At 45.9% G+C, this 26,306-nt stretch overlaps 1 protein-coding gene across 11 annotated transcripts in view; it reads right to left on the bottom strand.

Moving 5' to 3' along the window:
- Positions 1-25,157, bottom strand: part of Inpp4a (inositol polyphosphate-4-phosphatase type I A) — a 115,466-nt gene extending 90,309 nt beyond the window's left edge. For all 11 annotated transcript variants that reach the window (XM_038344283.1, XM_038344287.1, XM_038344289.2 and 8 more), the window contains exon 1: positions 24,941-25,157. The gene's annotated coding sequence lies outside the window, so the exon portion shown is untranslated. The remainder of the gene's footprint in view (positions 1-24,940) is intronic.
- Between the last annotated feature and the right edge of the window lie 1,149 nt (positions 25,158-26,306).

Below are 26,306 nucleotides of genomic sequence, written 5' to 3'. Positions count from 1 at the left end.
CTCTCATCCTATAGATTCCCTCAACGACCCAGACAAATAACCTGGTCCCAGGAAAGCAGACAAGCCATGAGGAACAGAGTATTACCAAAGAGCCCTGATTGGAAACTTGGGGATTCTCAGCCTCCCTTAGGAGTCCTCCTCTCTCTGTGGCCACCTCTCTTGCTCCTGACAACCCTGTCACCAAGTACAATGTGAGCACTACGGCCTGCCTGGGGCTGTCCTCTGAGGTGAAAGGAGCTCACACAGTTTGGCTGAGACAAAAAACGAGAATGGAAACACCACAAATTAAAAAGTACACTCTATTTTAGTTTAAACATGCATCCCTCTAACATGAAGTGTTCAAAATAGCACCTCCGTTTTAGGGAACTCCAAACGGCTCTGAAACTGGCCATTAGGCAGACTCAGGGTTGGAGACCTGGAGCATGTGGTATAGGGACGACAGATGACATGTGTCCCATTCCCGCCCCATTTCAAGGACCAGGTTTTTCAGACCCTGGTCACAAGTCCCTCTGAGTAATACGCTGTACTCTTCCCATCACATACCTCACCTGATATCAGTCAGGAGTACAACAAAGACTGGCTACCTGTGGTTCAATCCTGCTACTGAGATCCAGATAAACTCACTTAGCCTGCTGCTCCTCAATTTCCCACTCTGTGAAATGGGCATCTAGAAGCATCAGTGTCATGAGGTAGGCAGTTGCAGGAACTAGACAGTTTAATCCCTATAAATGTTCTGGGTACATGGAAATGTGGGGTTTCTGTGTGGGTGTTCGCTGTTCTTGTTACTGTTGCATCTGACACTCCCAAGACCCTTGTGGCTTCCTATCCATGAGAAACAAGGCTCTGAAAGCAGCCAGTACCAGAGACAGGAAGTGACTCTTAATGGCCAGAGAACAGGAAAATCCTACAACAGGAAACAGGGCCTACTCCAAGTACTACTATCCTCAGAGGCCAAGAAGGGAGTGGACATATATGCTGAACCTGTACCCTGGTATACCTGGTCCAAAACTGGGAATCACCCAAAACTAAATTAGCAAAATTAAAATTCTAGAGGCTATTGAATCTCGCATATTTTTAATATTTATTTATTTATTTATTTATTTATTTATTTATTTATTATGTATACAATGTTCTGTGTGTATGCCTGAAGGTCAGAAGAGGGCACCAGACCTCATTACATATGGTTGAGCCACCATGTGGTTGCTGGGAATTGAACTCAGGACCTTTGGAAGAGCAGGCAATCCTCTTAACCACTGAGCCATCTCTCCAGCCCTGAATCTCACATCTTAAAGTATCTACAGATGATTCTTTGGTATTTTTTTAAAGTTCAGTTTTCAATTTATTTGTATGTGTGTACTTTGTGTGTTTATGTGTGTATGCATGTAGTTGTGCATGTGCCATGGTGCATGTATAGAGGTCAAAGGACAATTTGAGCCAACCAGTTCTTTCTTTCCATACAAGGGCCCCAGGGACAGAAGTTGAGTCCTCTGGCTTGGTAGCAAAGTCCTTTCCCCCTGAGCCATCTTACTGGTTCTTACATATTTTTTAATCCATGTGGTATTTTTTGTTTTTGTTTTTTGTTTTGTGTGTGTGTGTGTGTTTGTGCATGTTATTTTGTATGTGTGTTCCTTGTTATCTTACTAAATTCTTTTTAAATATTTGAGAATCGCTTTTTTTTTTTTACAGGTGGCAAGTCTGATTCATTTTACTTAGGAGAAAAATATGAGCAAACTCTTGCTACAAAGAAGACTTGATAGGAACAAACCTGTACAGAGTCGATTTAGTAGGTATGGTGGTTTGAAAGAAAATGACTCCCTAAGAGAGTGGCACTATTAGGACCTGTGGCCTTGTTGGAGGAAGTGTGTGTGTCACTGTGGGGGCAGGCTTTGAGACGTCTCTTTTGCTCAAGCTTCCCTCAGTGTGAGTCAGTCAACTTCTTGTTGCCTGCAAGATGCAGGACTCTCAGCTATTTCTCCAGCACCATGTCTGCCTGTATGCCATGCTTCCCTTCATGATGATAATGGACTGAATCTTTCAAACTAAAAGCAAGTCACCCCAATTAAATGTTTTCTTTCTAAGAGCTGCCATGGTCATGGTGTCTCTTCTTAACAATAAAAACTCTAACTAAGACAGTAGGTCTGCCAGCATGTCTGAGTTACCACAAGAGGATTAAACATCTATGGACAGCCTTAGTAAACAAATGGAAAGACAGATCATTTAGGAGGGGATTAAAACTAAATCATCACAACCACCACACTGTTATTTAGAATTAGGGATGACTAAATGGAATATTCAGCGTCCCATAAAGGCTTGTCCTCCCCTTTCAAGAGGGTATTGCTCCCCCTCTCTGTGGTCCCAGGTGAAAGAAGCTGGAGTCAGGGTGGGCTGTTGGGCCCTAATTCCGCCCACACTGCACACAGCCACAGCCTATGAGGGCTACTAGGACCATTTTTCATCTGTTAATAACTAAAGCAGAAAAGCAACATGCACTTGTAAAAAGAAATGCTAAATTTACCTGTCACTTTAACTAGCTTGAATTTAGTCTGACTCCTTTGGCCTGACCCATGATTTTGTCAACCTGAGGCATATGCTCCCTCTACTAATCCCATCTGATGTCCCGGGAAGAAAGGTTACCTAGACACATGAGCTGCAGCACACGGGGTCTTAGACGGTTCTCTTAACTCATAAACCCAGGGCTGACATCCAGACTGAGGTCACCGTGGCTCTCAGCACAAACAGGAGGTGGCACAAAGTGTGCACCAGGATGAACCTTCCATTGCCTGGGATGCTCTGTCGGCTCTTACCTCTTAGACTACTGCTCATGCTTTACAGCCAATCCAAACAACACCCTCTGCTTTTTGTGACACGGCCCGCTGTTCAGTCTTAAGGACAAAACCTCTACCACTCTACACAAATCCTCATCTTCCTAATAAGCCATTGTCTCTATCAGCCCTCGTTACTGAACACAAAGCTAAATTACAAAGAGACCCTCGGCAAGCTTTTTTCAAATTATTACATTTTGTATCCCCAGTGCCTGATACAGATTTGGTGTATGAGGAAAATGATCTTAAATGTACCTATGACCTTAGCTACTCAGAAGGCTGAAGCAGGAGAAAAGTAAGTTCAAGTCCAGCCTGGGGAACTTAGTGAGACTACCTCAAAAAAAAAACCAAAAAACAAAAAAACCCTAGGACTAGAGAGATGGTTCCGTGGTTAAGAGCACTAGTTGTTGTTCTAGGAAGCCCAGGTTTAATTCCCAGCACCCACCACCATCAGTACTCCAATTCCTGGGGATCCAACACACTCTCCTGGTCTCCACTGGCACCAGTCATGCACATGGTGCACAGACATACATGCAGCTAAAAGTGAAGACACATGAAGTAAATCTTTAAAAACTAAGAATAAAACAAAAAACTCAAAACAGCGGGGAGAGCACATGCCCAGCATGCTCAAGTTTCATGGTTCAATGTTAAGTGCTATCAAAAAAAGTTTAATCATTTTGCAATGAAATAGTGTGGCAGCTAATCTGCTGTCAACCTGACTGCCTGGGAAGAGAAATTCTCAATTAAAGAATTGTTCTTATTAGATTTAGCTTGTGGGTGTGCCTATGGGACATTTCTAGGTTGCTAATTAGCTATAGAAGGGCCCAGGCCACTATGGGTAGACCATCCCTGGGTAAGTGGGCCTGACCTATATAAAAAGGAAGCTGAAGATGAGCCTGAAAGCAAAACAATAAGCCACATTCCTCCATAGTTTGTGCCTCGAGCTTCCGCCTTGGCTTCCCTGAAGATGCACTGTAAGATAAAATCCACCTTTCCTCCCCAAGTTGTTTTTGGTAATGGTGTTTATCACATCAACAGAAAGCAAACTAAAACCAATGGTATTTTTTAAGAGCTATAACTATAAATTACTAAAATCAACTTTCCTATACCTTGCTTAGGCTGATGCTATTGGCAACAGAGAGGCCAGGCAGCAAAATATCAGAGACGATGTCCGCTGAGGAAATGGCTCTATAGCTCCTAGGACATCCATGGTACACCAGAGGTCCCGAGCAGGGTCAGATGCCTGTTTAGGTCTTGTCTGTCACTCACCAAGTCAACCTGGGCAGGCCTGGCATTCGACCTGGTGATGCTTGGAGTGACAAATTCATGCGGTACTGGCTAGGGCTCAACTCACCAAGGGGGCTTCAAAACAGGTGAAAATAGATCTCTCAGGAATCTCTAGGAAGTAATACAGTAAAACACAGATAGTAGGCTCCAAAGTCTAACAACTTGGGAGGGCATGCTTTCATATCTGAATTCTGCTTCAAAACAAATAAATTTAATTTAGTTAAAACAAAACAAAACAAAACAAAAAACGTCAGTGGGCTCAGCACTCAGAGGGCTGGGAGCAGCACTGACCTGGTGCACTGTGGACTCTAGAGTCAGCTCTACAGGCACCTACGATGCACCCATCTCCCTGACACATTTCCACACTGCTGTGGCAAACAGGCAGGTCCTTAATGAGAGGGAAACCCTGCACTTAAGAAGCAGCTATGACCCCAGCTAACCTTGGAGACTTAGGCCTCGGTTCCCTCTTCTGAAATGGGAGTAGCTCTGAGTGTTTCTTATCACTTCCCTCTTTCTGCTGAGGGTCTGTGCTGAACATCCATCAATTCGAAGGCCCACCACAGACTATCAAGAGGCCTAGCTGAGGCTGCAGGAGATGCTGCAAATTTGGCTGTGGCATCTCCCTCAAGAAGCCACCATCCTTTCTGGGGAAAGAGCTGTACACAGGAAAGGATACTTCTTCATATGAAGTAGCCAGCACAGACTGGCTTCTTGGACACTCACCACAGGGCACAGCCCTCCACGGTAGGTTGGTTTTCCACAAGCAGTGCAGTTCCAGAAGTTTTCACTGTGTCTCTTTCTCTCACCAGCTACTCAGGGTTGCTACGTCAGGGCCAGGTACAGGAATGGTAGACAGTCTACACCCAGGGTCAGGTCTGCATGTGTTGCTTACACTACTGACCCTTCCATTCCAGACACACTTCATCAAGACTGCTGGGGCATGCTGGGAGGAAGACCAGCTGTGTCTCATGCTCATCACTTCCACAGCCCCCCAGGTCTCTGCCCAAGTAGAAAACACTGCTACTCCAGGGATTACAGAAACAGGCCTCACTGTAGGACAGACCACAAAATGGGAACACAAATGAGATGGAAAAGGGCCCTATCGGTGGCCTGCAGCCTAGACAAAACTCTTGTTCCCTCACCTTCCTTGCGGGGCACTAAACAAGGGCAGGACAGGCAGTCCTCTGACACAGTCCCGGTAACACCGCAGCTACAGGACCTCTCCAGAGCCTTTCCAGGTCACCTGTGCCCATTCCTTCTTAAGTCAGCCCATGCCCTGGCCGGGATGCCCTGGCCGGGATGCCCTGGCAACCTGCCTAACATGGAATACAAGCCCAGGTCTATGGTCCTAGACCTCAGATGCTGTCGATGACATTAGTTTTGTCAGGGCTTCTTGAACAGGGCTGGACTTCAGGAGGGTTAGGGCAGATCCACCAATGAGGCTGACAATATCCAAAGGTCTTCAACACATTAGGGATAGTAAAGAAAGCGGCTGAGGCTTGCCAACCATTAGATTCAGCACTTCAAACCGGCTCAGGTCACTTAGCAAGCAAACATCAAGTTTCTGTGCCCTGTTCCTGGCAATTCAGCCTGACATGGCGGCAACTGAGAAGTCAAAGCTTCTGTTTGACAGCAACTTGCATTCATCCACCAGAGTTTTCAATTCTCCTGAGTCTCAGAAACAGAAGGAGGTACCATAGAAACCATAGGTATGACTTAAAGAAACACACACATACCCTCCCGCCTGTCACATATTTTAATTATATACTTTTATATGACTGAGACTGCCAAATTTAAAAGTTTTTCAAAACTTACACTTTTTTTTAACATTACAGAGTGTTAAAAAAACATTCTTGACATGGAATGGAGGTAAATGATTAAGCAGTACTTATCAGAGAATATGGGTAAAGATGTCATTCACATCAGCCATCCCCAGGGGACCCACGGACACATGAACACACACACACACACACACACACACAGATGAAGTGCCTCTAACACCGCAGTAGAAGTTATTTTAGTGTAACTTCGAATGGAAAACTTGGCCTAAACCATTCCTGTTTCTGAAACTACAGGTCAGCGAGGCTATAGCAAAAATAGAAGCACATTGGTGGAGAAATAACCCTGTAAAGCATGGCAGCCCGGAACCACGTGTCCAGAGGAGGCACCAAGGGAGTGGCCACCCCCTCACCACTCCATTTTTAGGTCTGTTCCTGTTCCTTTGGTATTTAGCCACGAAAAGAAAAGGACCCACCAAGACTCCCTGGGTAGGGCCCAAGTGCAGAGGGCCCCATCTCCTACTAGAGAAGAGGGGAAGGTCACTCTGACATAAAGCGCATGCCCTCCACCTTCTTAGGGTCAGAGTAAGGGGAGCACCTAGTAAGGAAAGTCCCAGGTACAGCTGCTCCTGTGTTGTTCCAGCAACTTCCATAACCAGCTCTCTCTACTGGGCCAGAGCCCAATTCCTTAAGGGTCAAACATACATACTGTGTAACAATTTATTTGCAATTGAAAAATTACTCTGGGAAGTAAACCAGTTAGAAATTTCAGAAAGCAGGAACTTGAAAGGTTCATACAGCCTGTCCCCAAAGCTATATAAAAACTAGCAATTTGCCAGGGAGAGGAGACTCCCTTCTCTCCCAGAGCTACCTGAAAGTTGTACCAAGAGAAATGCAGAGATGCAGCTTTGGGCAGTGTGTCATGCTGTCTTTAGGTCACTAATGCTCCTATGAGTAATTCTTTACCCATACTCTTGTAAGTAGCCCCAGTGAACACACTGTTTCACTGTGCTTGACCCTGGTGGAATCCTCTCTTTGGTCTGTGGTCAGTGCATTATCTGGGGTGAACAGACAGTAATGTCACCTAATGAAAAGTCATACAACAAGAGGCACAGAAAGAGCAGAGGAGAAGAGATGGGTAAATTCCTCCTGGAATCCAGAATCCTATACACTACAGTTAGTCTAATACTGACCAGTCTAAAGCAGTAATATTCTTGCAGCCTTGGCTGTCTCCTTTATACATCTAAGACAAACAGGAGCTAATAAATGATGCTGTTAGGAGGGCTTTGAAGCCAGATATGGTGGCACACACCTTTAATCCCAGCACTCAGGAGGCACAGGCAGATGGATCTCTGTGAGCTGGAAGCCAGCTTGATCTACATAATGATCTCCAGGACAGCTGGGGCTATGTAGAGAGACCCTGTCTCAAAAGACAAAAAAGAGGAAGAGAATGGAGGAGGAGGAGGAGGAGAAGGCTTTGAAGCTATTAATGGAAAGGAAACTAGCTTTTGTTATCAAGAAGTAAGGCTCTGCAAGGTCCCCTTACCTGCCCCACTTCACTGCACAGTTGTGGCTGCACTACTCACCCAAAACAGCTGCGTGGGATTCTTCTTACGCCACTCACAGGCTGTTGGTGGCAAACATGGCCACTGCCCTGCTAAGAGGGATTTGAAAACAGATGCCTGTGTACCAGCATCTGCACCCATGCCATGGCAGCTGAGCAACCATGAGTGCTAGGGGCAGGCTGTAGAGGGTAGGGGACATTTTAGTTAAACCTTTTTGTTTGCTTGATGTTAGTATTTTTAATTTTAACTATAAGAGTGTTTTGCTACAGGTATATAAGTGCATAGTCTGCATACATGGTTACCAGAGAGGCCAGAAGAGGGAGCTGGGTCATTTGGAACTGAAGTTACAGGTGATTGTAAGTCATACTGTGGGTGCTAAAAACCAAACCCAGGTGCCTCTGCAAGAACAACATATGCTCTTTAACTGCTGAGCCGTTTCTCCAGCCTCCATTGTTGTTTTTGAGGCAAAGTCTCGCTATGCAGCCGTGCCTGGCGTGGAACTTACTAGGTTGATCAGGCTGGCCTTTAACTCACAGAAATCCAATTGCCTCTGCCTTCTGAGTGCTGGGATCAAAGGTGTGCACCACCACAGCGGGCGATCTTTATACCATGTTTACTGGGTGTTCAGGTTGGGCTACACTAGGAAGGTGACATCTCGTCAAAGACCTAAAGAAGCTGGGAGCAAGTCTTGTGGGCCTCGGGAGGGAAAGACTTGAGGCTGAAAACTAGTGAGGGCCAACTGCTGGGGCCAGATGAGGAGCAACAAGTTGGAAACTAAAATATGGAAGGCTCTATGGGGTTAGGGTACAGACCAGAAATGTCAGGGGTTTGAGGAGAAAGCAAGAGATCATAGTTTAGGGCCAGCAAAATGGCTCAGTGCTTAAAGGTGCTTGTCACCAAGCCTGGGGACCTGAGTTTGATCACCAGACCCCACACACTGGAAAGAGAGAACTGATTCCCTCAAGTTGTTATCTGGTCTCTACTTGTACGCTGTGACAGGTGCACACACATGTACATGAGCAAGGACATACACAGCCATGCACAAAGTAAATAAGTGCTTTTAAAAAGACAGTTTAGCGAAGGAGTCAGGCAAAGTACAGCTTAAGGGTCAAATCCTAGCATCCACTTGTAAAATAAGGTTTTAGTGGCACACAGTCACACCCAGTTGTTTACGCAACTTCAGTGACACAAGAGAAAAACTATGATAAACAAAATAATCCACAAAGACTGAAAGATTATCTAGCCCTTCAAAGAAAAAGTGAACCACCCCAGTGTGTGCATGCGTGCGTGTGCGTGCATGCGTGCATGCATGCGTGCGTGTGCGTGCATCAGAATTCAGACACCATCCGTCTAGAGCTAAAAGAGAGAGCACGGCTATGCTGACACCTTAGTTGCCTACTGATACAGATTCTGAATATCTGGCCTCTAGGACAATGAGAAACAACATTGCTACTGTTTTCAGTCACATTTGCTTTGGAGCCACCCCAGGAAATGAATACAGGGAACCAGACAGGAAGTGGCTATGAAGCAACCCATATGCTGCTTGGCACATGGTAGGAACTCAAGAAATCCCACCTAGTAAGGAGAGTCCTGCCACACTCCCCAGACCAACGGCTTCTCTCCAAAGAAGGCCTGTGCTATGTAACAGGCTCTGTGCTCTGCAAACAGAAGCTCCTTCATGTGGCTTGTCTAGCTTGATCCTGTCTTTAAAAGGAGTGTCTCAAGGCTGTCCAAAGACTCTCATCTCATTCCATAGGAACATGATTTTACCACAGACATTTGTCTTAATGTCCGCTATGATTAATTCAAATAGTTGGTAGGTAAACTGTGCTCCAATCTTATGGAGCAGACCCTCCTGATCTCGGGTCCTGAAGCTACAAGGGGAAAGCTGGCACCTGCCATCCTGGCAGGAGCAATCACTGGGAGAAAGGCAGGCTGCAGGATGACAAGCCAAAGACAGCATTGACTGGCTTTTGACCCTTAAATTGCTCCTCGATATCTTTCTTGTGAAGAGCTGCTTTCTCCTCTAAAGCCTCTTCTGATTTCTTCAGCCTTTGCTCTAGGCATCCTAACTCTCTATTTTCCTCCTTGAGTGAATCCACTATGTGCACTTCCTACCTTGTTCCAAGTCGACCCCATCAGAGCTTTAAGGTGGAGGAACTCTTGGGCATACACCTGCCCATTATTTGTTTGCTTAGTGGGTAGTTCTAGGGCACAAGGGAAACCACTTGTGCAGTCCTGGAGATGTACCAGAGAGCAGGACAGACAATCATCTGCAAAGAGCCAAAGGTAGTGCCCATGAGAATGCTTTGGCTCTGAAGGTGACCTCACAGAAATCCTCTGCTTCCACGACACTGCTGTGACTACTCTCACAAGCCACTTGTCATAAACTACCATGCTGTCTCAGGCTAGGGACAAACTTACAGAGATCTGCCTGCCTCTGCCTCCAGAGTGCTGGGATTAAAGGACCACCACACCCAGCTAAAATGGCTTCTACCAATTAAAGTAATGAGGATATAAGCAAAACAGAATAAAAACATTAGAAAGTCTAAAGATCCTCCAATGTGTGATTAATAAAGCCTCAACCCTTGCAAACCAGTTAATAAGCCTTAAGCCCTGAGTGACAGTCCCTGCTCTCCACAGCCCTGTGAACACTAGTTTGATAATGTCATCTCTATCTTTTGCTATTTGTTCTTTCATTTGGAAGTCTTACCAGAGGGACACTTGGCACTACCCAGGGCTCTCTCGCTGACTGATTCAAGTGGCTTCCACGGTCGATTTCTGCTGGATGTTTGGAACTCCTGCATGAATGATGTGTTATTATCTACTATCTATCCACCCACACACCCACTTGCTATTTATTCTTTTACTCTGGCTTGCTATATATTTAATAAACTCAGTCATTCAAAACTAAAAGTATGGTTACCATAGACCACTCTCTGGACCATAGAGAACCTCCCCCAAGCCCACTAAAGGAGGCAGCTGCCTTTCCTGGTTCCCTTACCCATCCAGGCTTCTCATCCCTTAGAACAGTGGTTCTCAACCTTCCTAATGTTGTGACCCTTTAATGCAGTTCCTCATATTGTGGTGAACCCTAACCATAAAATTATTTTTGTTGCTACACCATAACTGTAATTTTGATACTGTTGTGAAATGTGGCGTAGATATCTGTGTTTTCCAGAGGTCTTAGGCAATGTCTGTGAAAAGGCCATTTGACCCCAAGGGCTTTTGACCCACAGATTGAAAACCAATGCCTTAGAACTTATATTCATTTGTATATTTATGTGGGGGGTGGGTAGCCTAGGTTGATTAAACTTAAAAAGTAAGATTGCCAGACCCTAAGGAAGGGTACTTTCTGATCCAAGGGTTCAAGGAAACCCTCAGGTAGCCAGCTGGTGAAGGGGCTCATGTGACAAGGACATTAAAAGGACAGGGACAGGCACGATAAAGCAAGGTAACAGCTGATTTCAGCCTGAAAACTCCTGAGACAACAGCTACGTCACAGGTTCTGGTCTCAACTCCCATCCCTCTGCAGAATGAGACCTCCAGAGAACCTCTGGAAAGAGCTGTCTTCAAGGAGGCCAAGACTTTGCTTGATAGTTAACGATGGTGGCCTTGTTCATTGAATACTCAACACTGACTAATTATACACTTATGGCAGGCATTGTGAGACACTAACAACACAAGAAAAACTGAGCTATTGCCTTTTCCCTGTGGGTCACCAAAGTCTTAGGCTACCTTAGATCCATAATGTTCATGGAGCGTGTCCCCAAACAACTCTGGTGATGCTCATTCCTGTGGCTAACACTGTGGGACACCTGTCCTCAACGACACAGGAAGGCAGGCTCTAACACCGGAAGACTTTCACCAGCCCTGAAGAAGTTACTGCAAAGGAAGGAGCAGGTCAGAGGGCTCCCAAGCCTGAGACAAGTCACTCACATTGCCTACTGACTCTGTTCAGAGTGGTCTGGCAAGAATATTTCATTTCACATTTAGCTGCTTGCCAGGTCGCTGCCCTGCACTGACCCCACCCCAGCTTCTCCACACCCTCTGCCAAGTAAGAGTTCACTAAAGCCCGTTAGGAGGAACTGTAGCACACACCCTCTCCACTGAGATGGGGAAGGGTAGCAGAAGGCTTGGGCAGACACGGCAGGGACTGCTGGCCTAGGGGTAAGTACCTGACTGGGTCAGCTCTGTTGTTGGACGCCTTTGCTGGGCTAAACATCATCTGTAATATTGATTCTGCCCACAGGCAGCATGGTTCCCAAATGACAAAGCTCTGTCTAAGCACCCTATAATCCTGACCTAGGACCCCATGGATGCTCAAGTCACATTTGTAGCAAACATAGCAGAGGTTATTAAAAATTAAGAGCTCTGGTGTCTTGAGGCTTGCGCTGGTTGCCATCTTAAACTGAGATGTTTTCCAGGGACCTACTATGTATATCTCTGACAAGCACTGATCACAACCAGTGGTCACACGAAGAATCCATGAGTCACTTTCCCTTGTGGGTCAAGCTTTCAGGTATCTCAGACTCTCCTGCACTTTCCTCTCTCCACACTCCAGCAACAAAGCTTCCTCACTTACAAGTGCAGGAGGAAACGTGGACATCAGATCCACGTCCCTCCTGGCTTTGGCCTCACTTTCTGCACACTATTTCTTGCTTAGGGGTCCCAATAGCCTGTGTTTCTTCTACACAAAAACATACAGCAACCCACTCATCGAAACCAGATCCCTAGCCGGGACACCAGGCAAGTGAAAAGGTGAACTCTGAGTGACACACAGCAGCAACACATGACGGTGAAGGAGGGGAGGGCTTTTCACAAAGTTTGACAGGAAGCTCCTTTAAGCAAAGTATTTTGTTCTTTAAAAGAAGGGGGGGTTCTATTAGGAAAGAACTGGCTAGAATAATAATTCCAATAATTATTACTAGCTTAGGCATCACAGGCACCAAAAAACTGGAAGACTGGAAACGATATATCCATTCACTGCCTGTCAGTACCTGCCCTACCCAGGGTAGAAAAGGGGAGAGGGCTATTTGAGCATTCTGGCCTTTTGTAAAAGTAAAGTTAAAAATAAAGCTTTAAAAGCTAAGGAAAACAGTTACTACAGAATAGCTATTTTTTATTATTAGCTGTGAAATCATTCAGAAAGCTCCTTAACTTCAGAACACTGTGGGTAATATCTTCCATTTCTGTTCTTTCTTAGTAAGATTCAGAACTTGTACCTGGCCCAGGGCCACATGCCTCCCTTGCAGCTATGAATGGGCAGAGAGTCCTTGTCACAGAGATATAAGGCTGATGTACCAAGAAGAGATAAAGCCTACTATTTTAATTTTCTTTCCCTGCAATGCTGTGAATGAAACCCATGACCTCATGCATGCTAGACCAGTGGGTCACATGTTCTACCACTGACCTACATCTCCATCCCTAGCCTAGTGCTTGGAATGCCTAAATGCTAACCTCACCTTAACCACCTCCTGTGCACAAAGTCCTTAGCCTCACCCAGAAGACGGCAAGGCAAAAGCTCTGACTGCCTACGCTACATTCAGTACAGGAAACACAAATACTCTACTAAGTCTCTTTTCTGCTTTTTTCTGTTAGAGACAACCATGTCGAGTCCCAAGAGCCTTACAGTTCCCGCTGTGCACCCAGTGCACAGAATATCAGCACTCTAGACTGCTACGGACTGGGGATAAGAAACGGTACTATTTTAGGTTTCAGCTTGGTGACTGTTCCATGCTTCCACAAAGAGGTCTTTAAATAAAGCATCTTCAAATCTACCCAGGGCTCAGGGCTAGGGTAAGAACATGCCCCTAAGACCTTTCAAGCATAGCAAGATTCACTTTGTTGCTGTCACTTTACAAAACTGTTTCTCCCTAATATAATATAATCCGCAGTTGACAACCCTATAAAAAGCTACCAGCCCTACTTCTGGCAATGTCCCAATAGCAAGTACAAAAAGCTTCATATACCAAATTCTTATTTGCTACCCCAAACGTTTGATAACTTGGCCTGCATATTTAGCGCATCTAAATCAAGGTTCAGGGGTACAAAGATGCCCTGGTTTTAGGCATTACACGTCTTAGTCTACTACATTAGGTTTACAGTCTAAGCCATGACAGGTTGAGAAAAACAATCCCAGACAGTTTCTTAGTCAGCCAGCCCCTGAGTATGTAATACAAGTTAAGTCCCAGAACACCTAGTATAAATGAATGATGCGGCCATAGCTGCCCTAAGACCTTGATTACACCTTAGCAAATCTGTCTGAAATAAGTCCTATGCGCAATGGCTTACAGTTCTCTCTGTTATCAGAGGGGCTCAGTCTACGCCAGCTGTTGTAAGAACAGGCCTGCACACAAGTGTGGCCCAGCACCCCGACAGAATCAGGACACCACAGTCAAATCCCAGTTCAAAAAGTTAGCGTTAGTCACACTGCTGAGAAACTGAGATTAACTAGAAACCCTGGACACACTCACCAGTCAAGTCAGTACCAGAGCCATGTGCAAGCTCTGCTGATAATGATGGCTTTTCTCAGAGCCACGAAGCCTCTGATATCTCTCTCTCTCTCTCTCTCTCTCTCTCTCTCTCTCTCTCTCTCTCTCTCTCTCACACACACACACACACAGACACACACACACAGACACACACACACCAAAAAAGTTAATACCTAGCTTGGCATTTATTTGGCTAATTAAAAATGTCTAAATCATTAATTTGGCTCAAAATAAAAAATCTTCCTCCTTCCAGCAAAATTCTTCAAAAGACTATAAACATCCAAGGCATGGTAATAACAACCTCAGAACACATCTTGGGTGATGGCTGGGTGGACACTGACTAGACTATTAGCTCTTCAGCACTGTCAGCATCTCTGAGTGTGTTCTGAGCACCCATCTAGTTGCTGCTCCTCCCTCTGCTCGGCTTGTGCTTTAGTTGATAACTATCCTTTTGCAACAAGTCAGGAATAGTTCGCAGGAAAGAAGATAGGTCATCAAAGTACCACTGACAGTGTTCACAGACATTGCAAAACCACCATGAGATTCATATGCAACCACAAGGGACCCAAAGAAGAACAAAAATCTTTAACAAAAATAATGAGGTGGGGGCATTAAATACCTGGCTTCAAAACATACCATAAAGTTAGAGTAATCAAAACAATATGGAACTGGCATAAAAACACACACAAATGGAAAAGAACTGAGAAGCAACCCACATATGAGCGGCAGATGTGCTTTCTACTAAAGTAGCAAGATCATAAGGAGAGAAGCCAAGCATCTTCAACAACAGGAGCTGGGGGACTGAACGCCCACATACATAGAGAAGAAACCGGACTCTCTTCTTATCTAAAAATAAAAAATTACTACAAGAAAACAATGAAATGCTTCAGAACATCAGTGCTGGAAATTTTTTATATGATGTTAAAAGCCAAAAAAATGACCAATGGGATTTCATCAAACTCCCTAATTTCAGCAGAATGAAGGACATGGGCAGCCGATAAAAACATCACTAACTCACACTAGACAGGAACTGCTCTACAGAGGAACTCAAAACCAACAACCCAAATAACCTAATTTAAAGATGTGCAAAAGAGGGGCTGCTCAGATGGCTCAGTAAGTAAAGTAATTGTCATGCAACCATGAGGACCTCAGTTCAGATACCCTGCTCATATAAAAGCCAGGTGCAGCAACTTGAACCTGTAATCTCAGTGCTGGGAGGGAGACAGGAGGATCCTGGGAATGGCTGGCCAGTCAAGCTAGCCAAACTGGCAAGATACAGGTTCAGTAAGGGACCCTGCCTTAAAATACAAGGTGAGAAGGAGAGAAAAATACCTGACTTTGACTTCTGGGTGGACACATGCGTGCGAACACACACACACACACACACACACAGGTATATAGACACCACAGACACACACAAATAGTGATCTGAACAAACATTTCTCAAAAGAAGATGAATGACCAACCAGCATGTGAAAAAACGTTTAACATCATTAATCAGGAAAAACATAAATCAAAACCACAATGGAATATCATCTCATCTGAGGTGAGAGGATCAGCTGTGCCTGGGAGGTCAACAAACACATATGCATGTGTGTACACACAGAGAGAGGACTATTATTCAGCCATAAAGAAGGAAAGGGTCCAGTCATTCACAACAGTGTAGTGTAGCTAGAGGACACTATAGTAAATGCCAGGCACGGGAAGGGCAATATCGTGCATTCCCATGTGTGTGCGGAAGCTTAAAGTTGACATCAAAGCAGCAGGCAACATGGAGCTGGGGAAACAGTTCAGAAGTTAAGAGCACTGCCTATCTTGCAGAGGACCCAGGTTCAGTTCCCAGCACCCACACAGCAGCTCATAACCATCTGCAACTCTAGATCCAGGGATGCGACACGCTCTTGGGGCTACAATGGGCACTGCTTTTTTTTTTTTTTTTTGGTGCACAGACATATAGTCATATAAATAAATCTATCTTTTAAAAAAATTGTAAATAGATACTCCAATGATTACTAAAGCCTGGGAAGAGTTTGTGTCGATGGCTAATGGACAAGAATGATAGCTTCTGTTGTTGTACAGCACAGTATGCTGATGATGACTGACAACAATTAACTATGTCAATATATCTAGTAGAGAAGACTTTCAATGTTCTAACACCAAGGTGACAGACATGCCGGTATCCTCATCTGATCGTCATGAATTTGTTTCCGAAATGTTCTACAGCCTGTGGAGCCACATACTTAGTGTCAAGTGAAAATAGTACAATAAAAAGGAATGTCAACTAGGCCAAAATAGGGGCAACAGGTCAAAGAAAGAGGTGGGTAGAGAAGCTGGGGAAGGCCATTCACCCACCAGGAAGGAGACTGACCTTGGCCAGAGGTGATGTGCATAAATTATTAGGGGAATGGGTAGAGCGATCTCATCTATCCATGGGATCTGGACTGCAGCACTGGCCTGTGCGGAGTGGGAAACTATCGCAAGGGCCTCTGAAGGAAGGGTGCAGGGATGAGGGGCATGGGAGGGCAGTCCGTGACTCATGGCAGCGGCCCTCTCCACCACTGCCCTTGCTACTCCAGGTCTTGACGACGCAAGTGCTTTCTCTCCTCTAGAAAGTGACTGCTGGACAAACAGAAAGGAGAAGAGGTGAAACTTTCCCAAACGGGTTGAGCGTGTGAGTGTGTGTACATGTGTACATGTGTGCACGTCCACCGTCAACTAGATCAAGAACAAGCAACGCTTCACCCACACAGCCCTCTGTCACCACATCCCATTTGGTCTCCTAGTACAACTGCTCCAAGTCACAGGCAAGTTGAGGGCAAAACCCAGAAAGTGCAAGCCTGTCCCTCCGTGCTATGAGCACTGTCTCAGTGGGGTGCTTATCCTACCCCAACCCATTCATCCAGCTCCCTCTTCTCTTCCAAACAAGGTACCTTGATAATTCTCTGCATCTAGCCTCATCCTAGTTAAGTTCTGCCAGTCATTCATCCTGCCCTGTTTCATTACCACCCAGTCATGTGACGGGCTACTTCCTCTGACATTTTGTATGTACAACACAAAGCAGTATGTGGGGAATGTGAAAACACCTGACACTTCATGGCACACAATACAGACTTTTACATGCCTTAAACAGAGTTCCTGGAAAATAGCTGGGTCAGCAACCGCTTAACTAAAAGCTGGTGGACCCAGCTTCCCCCACCCCCACGCTTCCTTCTCCCATCACCCACATTTCCCTCCATGGGCTCTGCTGGCTGTCCCCACTTCTCTACACCTCTCTCAACATTTATGTCCTCAGTGGTACCCAGAGATGGAACAGATGCCAGCCCTGTTAGCACTTTTTTTTTTAGACAGTATGTAGCCCTGGCTAGCCTAGAACTCACTAGCAGACTAGGTTCACCTGCCTGCCTCTGCCTCAACCATAACTAGCCCTTGGAGCACATTTTAAAATGGGGCATTGTGGAGAAAATACTTACCAAGACTGTAAAAGTGAGCTTCCATAGCACCATGGTATGTGTGTACACACTCACACACTAAATAAGTAGATTTTTCTAAAACTTCTGCTGGATGAACAAGCTCACAACCACAGAGTCTGCTGCCTCTCCAAGTGTCAGGAGCATCTGGCCTAGGTGGTCAGCTACCACAGACCACAGCTCAAAGCAAGACTAAAAGAGTCAGTGCTTCCCTGCTGCTGCCACCAGCTCACCTGCCCCACAGCCCCACCTTCTCAGCTCTGTGCCTGACCCCAAGGTCAGACGCTCAGGTTCTCATGAAAGTCACAGGCCCTATCCCTAAGGAAGGGCCATGTAAGCGCACGGGCTATATCCCATCTTCATTGCAAATTACTTCCCCCTGCACTCACTCCTAAGATCTGACAACTCTTTACCAAACCCAGCAAGAGATATTCACATTATTACAATACTTAAAATCACATGCAAATAATTAAAGATTTTATTTAAAAATGCTTATCCTTCCTGGAAAAAAAACCACTTGAATTTTTGATATTTCATTTACAAAAAGTTTAAAGCACTGGTTATAACCTCAAGTTGATTTCCACAGGGCCACCATTTGGGACACACTGTGTCTCTTCCTCCAGGCTCTCTGGCCATCTCCTTCCTCAGTATCAGTGCCAATGGCCTGGAGTGTGATATAAGTCTGCTCTTCTCATTGCTTTTATGAACTGAGATGAGACATTAAATTGGAAAGTCAAGAAAACTAGACATACTTCAGCTCCCTAGCTCCAGGGAAAATGTGAAAGGGTGGGGCCATTCTGAGCATAGCTGTACTTGGTGGTAGCTGTTACTTCACCCAAACATAAAGCGGGAGCTGTGTTGGTGAAGAGGGAACACACAGCAGGTCACATTAGGAGAAACCAGAGTGCTACCAACCACCACCGAAAGTCCTCACTGGGCTGACTCCAGGCAGGTTCCCCAAATACTTCTTGAGTTCCTGCTAGCCATACTGCTCTCTTTTTTCTTTTAAACTGCACAAGCAGAAATGTCGTGGAACAGTGTGTCAGAAGAGGGAGCCTAGATCTTCAGGGCCAGCCCAATAGACTTCATCCTTGTTGGTCAAAGACAGAACCTGGGGCTGGGATGTAGTCCACACTGCTTCCTTTAGTATCCAGTCTACAGAGAAGACACAGGATGTGGGCACGACAGTTGGGTGGGCAAGCTGGGGAATTCATAAGGGTCAAGCTCCCATAGTCCTAAAACACTTGTCAGTTCACACCATGAGCTGACCACCCAATGTGACAGTCCCTTCACGCAAAGCCAGTCCCATCTCCATCAGGAGAGTCGGGGTAGTCTTGGTTAAAATCAGGAAGCAGGATATCTGGGTCCCAATCCTGGGCTTCTGAGTTATTAACCAGATGAGGTTGACACACTGCAGTTCCAACAAGCTCTCGGGTGTTGCTGATGCTGCTGGTGTGGGAACACCTAGAGGAATACTGGTCTGAGCCAATCAGCACACAGCACTCTCGTGCTACCCTGGGCCCCTGCAGAGCAGAGCAAAGAGATCTGCACAATGACTGAGGATCTGGCTTGTTTGTTTCCTTCTCTGTCCCTGATGGATAGAAGCAACAAACCACTTAGTCCCACCAACCCTAGCAACCATCTTATAATCATGAGGCAACAGCATCAGTGCCGGCTGTAGATGGAGAAAAGAATTTAGGTCCCTGACAAGACTGCTAAGCTGCTGACGCAGGAACTCTCCTGTGTTTACTTGGCAGCTGAAAGCATCCCAGCCAGATACCCTCCAATCCAGGGCACCCCCCCTTCCCAAAGGGGCGCTCTTCCCAGAGATGTCCACTTGCCTAAACATACTTCCTTCAGACGTCCAGAATTTACATACCTGGCTCATCAGTCTTAAAAACCTGAGTCAGTGAGTTAGAAAACAAATCACTTAAAATGCAAGCAACACAGGAGAGGCAAGAAAGTGGCCCACACCCTATAGAGAATTAACTCAATCAAACGGCTTCTATAACAGCTGATCCCAAATGCTGTGGCTGCAGCCAGAGGTGTAGAGCAGCAAGTGCACAGAGGATTTTCAGGAGACCTCAGCACCTCTCGAATCATGCTCAGGAGGGGTGTGGCGGGAAACTGAGGTCAGAAGGAGTTCCAGGTGTGTGAAGGAGGGAGCAGAGAGGCAAGGGAAGGGGACTGGAAGGGGCAAATATTTTCCTCCACCAGAGTCCTCACCCCTCCTTCAAGAGATCAGAGGACACCTCTGTATTCCTAACTCTGTAACAGGAAGCAGACATCTCATTTGTATTATGAGCCTCTGTGACCCAGCCCCCCATACTTAATTTACTTTCCTATTTCTGAGGCCTCCACCAGGGGATGGTAAATTATATGGGGTGGGAGCGCTGGGTCACTGAGGCTCATAGTAAGAATGATACTATAATAAAAGCCTGAATGCAGTCAGACGGTGGTGGCATATACCTTTAATCCTAGCACTCTTGGAGGCAAAGACAGGCATATCTCTGTGAGTTTGAGGCTACCCTGGTCTACAGAGGGAGTTCCACAACAGGCTCCAAAGCTACAGAGAAACCATGTCTAAAAAAGGCCGAAGGCAGGAGGTCAGGATTTCAGGCTACTTGGGAACTTCTGGAAGTCCAGTTCAAAGCTCGCTGAGTTCTAGGAGCAAATCTTACAGTCCTTGCATGGAAATATAGTGGTTTAAAGGAAACAGTGCCAGAGGCAGAAACACCTGGCTCTGACTCCACCCAGTTTCTGCCAACACCATCTTGCAGCTGCCTGACCACACCTCCCCTAAACATCTCTTCAAGATTGCCTACCACCTGACAAGACCTCTCAGAGGATGCCTGAGGAAAGACGGCCTAGGTCTGGCATGTGGTGTGGTCAGAAAAGGTTGGGTTCCTTTTCCTTGGGGGGAACAATTCCTACTTAAAGTTGCCAGAAACCTTATCGAGTAACATAAGACCAATCTAGTATGAGAAAACACAGACAAAGGACATGAATGGGTAATACAAACTAAAAAGTTCAACATATAAAGGAATTCAATGATTTTGGCTATTTGTGAAACATAATAAAAGCATAACGTCTTTGGGGCCCTGAGATTGGCAAAATTAAGGCACCAAAGCCACAGGGAAACAAACAGCAGAAGGGTGTGAGCTAACGAGACCACTCAGGGGTGAAATTTGACAGAACTTGTTAATTCACAATTACTCCTTGTCCTATTGATGCTAGCAGAGCCCTGCAAGACTGAGAGGTGGCGCTAAAGGGACCTGGTCCATATATAACTGGCTTTTTTTTTTTTTTAACAGCAGAAAATCGGAAAGGACCTACATGCCCACCAATATAAGATGGCTCGATAAACCACAACACACCCCTACTCTGGAATATGGATCCCCACCTCCAAAAAAGGGTAAACTCATTATGTCAGTACACAGACAGACTCCAGAATATAGCACGAAATTGAAAAAGCTAATCAGACAATATGGTATGTAATGCGACCATATTTACATTTACATGAGCAATTTAAACATTCCATTTTCATTTATTTGGAGTCACCAAGATAGGTTGTCAGGCTATGGGGCAAGTGCCTCTATCTGCTGAGCCATCTTGCCAGCTCTGACAAGAACTCCAGTCCCCTGAAAAGGTCTACAGGCAATGGCACAAGGACTGGTGATGGAGCTTGGTGGCAGAAGGTTTCTCTGGCATGCACGAAACCCTGAGTTTGATCTCCTACGTTACAAACACATACATAAATAAAGGCAACGATACCACCTCCACTTGCACAACAGCCACAGGCATTCTGGAGTCTAAAGCCACTCTCCAAGAAGGAAACAGAGCTCTGAAAATGGCTGGTTCTGAGGCTAGGGCAAGGAAAATACAAATTGAGTCTCAAAGATTTTTGTACCAGAATGGAAAAGAAGTCCTTAAGGAACGATCGGAACATGTACAAAGAAAGGGACTCCCTAAAGGATAAATCTGGGACAGAGTCAAACAGAAATAATGACAGCAACAGACTAAAGCCTAATTAATGGATATAGCAAGATTTTCAAGCTCTAGGTATGTAAATCGAGAAGTGTATTTTAGGGAAAATCCTCTTTAGTTTAGTTCAGTTCTCTAACACACATAGAAGGAAACAGGAAATTAGAAAACTCCCATCTGTCAACTCTATAGGATTCAGATAAGAGGCATCAGTGGGTTCTGTCTGTGGCTGGAAAGACTGAGGAGTAGCATGTCCTGCATCCCTATGAGATGCATATTAATCACAAAGGGGGAAAATGTAACTTTTCAACAAGCCCCAAGCCATCCTAATCAAGACATCAAAGCTAACAAGTCTAGCATAGAGTTTAATGAGATAGTGGGCAGTATCTGCCTCGCACTGAGCCCAGCCAACAAGGCTGTAAGCTCTGCTACTCTTGCAAGAAGTAGCTAACCTGAATCCAAATAGTGTGAAACCCAAACTGAGGGGCATTATCTGAGACAGTCAATAGTCTTCAAACATGTCAATGACATTAGATACAAAGAAAGACTAGTTAAGATAGACTGCAGCTTAAAAGAAAAGAAAAAACTATAGGCAACAAATAAGCTAGGGTTTTCTCTTGGGATAAAGGACATTGTTGGAGCCGGGCAGTGGTGGCGCACGCCTTTAATCCCAGCACTTGGGAGGCAGAGGCAGGCGGATCTCTGAGTTCGAGGCCAGCCTGGTCTACAAGAGCTAGTTCCAGGACAGGCTCTAGAAACTACAGGGAAACCCTGTTTCGAAAAACCAAAAAAAAAAAAAGGACATTGTTGGAGCAATTTCTATCTAAATAAGACCTATGCATTAAATAACAGCATCCCTGTCAATGTTCATTTCCTGAGTTTTAAGTGCTAGATGTATAAAATGTTTTTAAGAAATCTACCTGGAAGTATTTAGAGGTACAGGGTATTTGGCATCAAAGTGCGAATAAGTTGTTTGTTTAAAGCATGAAAATGAGAGGAGGGTAACAGAGATGCAGCAAAACCCTAACATTAGGAAAATCTGGACAAAAATTTACATTTACATCACTTACATTTATACTATTCTTATAGTTTTGCTGCAAGTCTGAAAGGACATCAAAGTACAAAAGAAAAATTAGTTAAGAGAGCAAGGAGCACTCTAGGGGTTGCTGAGGATTGGGTCCATGATGGTCTTTTCTTTCAGGCATAGAGGGAAAGGCAAAGTGAAGCAAGCCTGCAAGGGGCTGGTTAATACTGGTCTCCTTAACATACGCTCTACTCGGAGCCTGTGCTCCAGGCCCAGTCTCCTGCTCATCAATCAAAGTCTGCAAAAGAATCACGAACATAATCCAGCTTTCTCTGCCACCGATGTGTGCTGTTTACTTCTTCATGAAAGTCAAAACCTCCCGACACCATTGTGTAGCTGATGATTCTGAGAACTTCTCTGAATATGGAAACTAAGGAGGAGTTCTGCATTAAAAAGTCAAACCAAAATAAAAAATAGGCTTGATGGAAAGTTTCCCCCTCCACTCTGCCTTACTGAGCTCTTGAGAGGCTAAACAGTAGAGTGGGGATGGGGAGTGCTCTCCTAGTCCTTTCTTCCGGCGCATTCCTGGTGGCCAGCTGAGAATTCTCCTAGGTAGGCAGCTGCGTGGGGCCAATAGTTCTTTATCACACACCCCATTTCTCCAGTGTTCTATCATTTTTTGCTTTTGTTTTGTTTTGGAGACAGGATATCTCTGTAGCTTTGGAGCCTGTCCTGGAACTAGCTCTTGTAGACCAGGCTGGCCTCGAACTCACAGAGATCCGCCTGCCTCTGCCTCCCACATGTTCTAATCATTTACGCAAAGTTTCTGTACATATTCCTTAAAGTGATTTTTTTTAAACAACTAATATTCATTTTAACAGTATAACTACAAAGTCCCTAGTTTCCAAAACAACGGAGTAAACTATAATGTGTGCTCTAAACGCTGGGTCTGCTTGAGAGCCTAGGATCACCCAAGCGGATTCTGAGAATGACAACAAATGAAACGTCACTGGATAGGCAGAGTAGCTAAGGAAGAATGGCCAGCGCTCTCACCGATCTCAGCAGACACACAGCCCTCGTTTTTCTCCATTCCTGTAAGCTCTGTCTTTAAGATGACCCTCCTAGTGACTCTGTCTCATTTCTACATCGTGTTGACAAGACACAAGGAACACCGCCTGGCACTGCTGTTCACATGCAGCGCCACCTGAGAAATAGCATTGTGATCTCTCGACACCACCACTTGTACAGACAGAACCAACACTTGGACCTCCTCGGGTGGACACCAGCTCCCTTCAAAGAACTGAATTTTCCAGGAGAAACCTTATGTCAAAGTACTCCCTACACAAGGGCCTCAGACCAGATTCAAAGACAAAGTTTACTGACTTCAATCAAAGACGACATGGCTAAGTAAGTAGGCCAATCTAGAGCTGCTCTCTGCCTGACACTAACATTTAGACTTCAAAACAAACTCAGCAAGTGAGGTTCGGCTTTCACCTTTTGGAGATGAGAACATTGAGAACCTGAGTCGGGAAATGACAGAATCTTCAGAATTCACACCCAGATCGGCTCACTCTGTCCCCAGGCCCCTGTGATGTACCCATTGTCCACACAACCTACTGGGCACAGGAGTAAGTCAAGCTGAATATCACTGCAACATCCCAACCTCGGTGCCACCCCACCCTCCCCCATTCCCTTGGCTCAGATGCCCTAACTGGCAGGTGACAAATCACGTTATACTCTCGGGCAGCCTCTCAACACCAAACACATTCAGAGGCAAAGCGAAAGACAAGAAGATGGGATTGACAACGGCCTATACTTCCTTCTTACCCAGAGAGACATTTTCATGAGCTGTCAACTCCGGGCAGGAGGAACCCACCATTATGTAATGTCAGAGGGCAAGCGACAAGGGGCAAGAGAAGCCAAGGCCCATCAATGCTCCCATCCTTCGCCCACAAAGATATAAATTTGTGTCTGACATTTTGAGTGTTTCAGTGGCCTACACATTCATGACTGGCTTTGCAAATGACGACCACGGATCCCTGGAAACCTCTCAGGCCTCAATTAAGCTTACTAACAAAGCAGACGGATATAAAATACATAAAAAAGCAAAGGTGAGGGAGATCCTATCCGGGACGATGCGCGGACAGGAAACGCTTGGAGAGTTGCAAGGATGCAGGCGGTGTCCTCCACCAAGATGCATGTTTATTTTTACCAGGTGTTTTGACACCTGAGATACCCGCGAGGCCTTCAGAGCTGGAAGCCCGGAACCCAGCAGAGATGCATCCGGCAGGCGCGGTGTATAGCATCCCACAGCTTCCCAAGAGGCCCAAGGCAAGGGGACGGCAAGTCTAGGACCACTCTCCAAAGACGCAACCAGCGAACCGCTGGGCTGTTCCACTGCCATGACAACCGCGGGCGCCGTCCAGTCTGGTCCCCAGTGTCTCCAGCTCCCAGCCGCCAAGCCCCTCAGCTCAGTACCGCACCACCGGACCCAGCTCGGCCCAGCTCGGCCCACCTACCTGGCGCGCCCCGACCCGGGCACTCGCTCAGTTCCAGCCTCCGTTCTCCGGGCCGCGCGCAGCGGTCTCGGCCCCACCGGTCGCTGCCGGGTCCTGAAGACTGGCCGGGACTTAGGTTCCGGACGCCTTGCTCTGGCCGGTGGCGTCCACCCAAGACCCGAACCCCCAGTCTCCGCGCAGCCCGAACCCTGCCACTGCCTTCACTCAGAACACAGCGCACAGCCCCGCCCCGGTTCCGCCCCCTCGCCGCGCATGCGCGTTTCACGCCGACGGGCGCCCTGCCCCCTCCCTTGCTGACTCCGCCCCCAGGAGATCGCACCGCCCATAAGGTCTCGCCCTCTTCTGTGACGTCACCCAGGAGTGGGCAGTTTTGTTCCCTTTCTAGTTTCTGCTAAGAGAACAGGTAACTAGGAGAAAAGCGCTGGAGGTCGGAAGTACAGGTGTAACTAGTCAATCACTCGGTGGGCGTGGTTATCAACCAAGCAGCTATCATTTGAACGGCCTTCCATACTTGGTCTAGTTCACGTGTACAGATACACATTTATATAGACTCCCAAGAGACAACAGTCCTTCCCCTCCTTGTTCAAAATTCTATTTTTCCATGGGAAACTTTCAGGAGATACGAGTTTCTGTCTGAAGAAGGGAAATTTGTCTGAAGAAGGAAAATTACTGGGCTAAACATAAACTTTTCACTTTTTTTACACATCACTTTTTTTGTTGCTTGTTTTGTTTGTTGTTTTTTAAAACAGGGTCTCATGTATCCCAGGTTGGTCACCAACTCACTGTGTTTTGAGGGAGCCACTGCCTCCCAATGCGGATGCAATGCTGAGATCGCAGATATCCACTGCAAAACCCAATTTTATCTTCTGAGAAGTAACTCATTAACAAAACGCTTATCTTTTGTTATTTCTTCGTATGAATGGGAGAAAATATTGGCAGAACCTTAACCCTAAGACCAAAATCTGAGTAAATCAAACATGCTTGCAAAAGTGAAACCTATCTTGCTATTTCATTTTCTAAAGTTCAGGTGACTGGGTTTGCCTGGTGTTTCAAGGCAGTCCCTGTTTACACCTCTCTCCCAGGAAAACTGCTAATAGCAATCCCCCTTCCCTTCACTCTCAAAAGCATCCTATTTAGGTAATAAATGTCATGGCCAGTGTCCCAGTTTGCTTCTCTATTGCTGTGGTAAGCCACCAATGAAAAACAATGTGAGGAGGAAAAGATTTATTTGGCTCTCTACAAGTCCATCAAGAGGGAAGCCGAGGCAGGAATTCAAGGCAAAAACCTGGAGGCACGAACTGACCCAAAAGCCAACCACTTGCCCAGGGGTGACATGGCCCACAGTAGACCTTGGTCTCCCACATCA

Source organism: Arvicola amphibius, chromosome 9 (genome assembly GCF_903992535.2).
Source record: "Arvicola amphibius chromosome 9, mArvAmp1.2, whole genome shotgun sequence".
NCBI classification, from domain to species: Eukaryota; Metazoa; Chordata; class Mammalia; order Rodentia; family Cricetidae; genus Arvicola; species Arvicola amphibius.
This window is presented reverse-complemented; position numbering and strand designations above follow the sequence as displayed.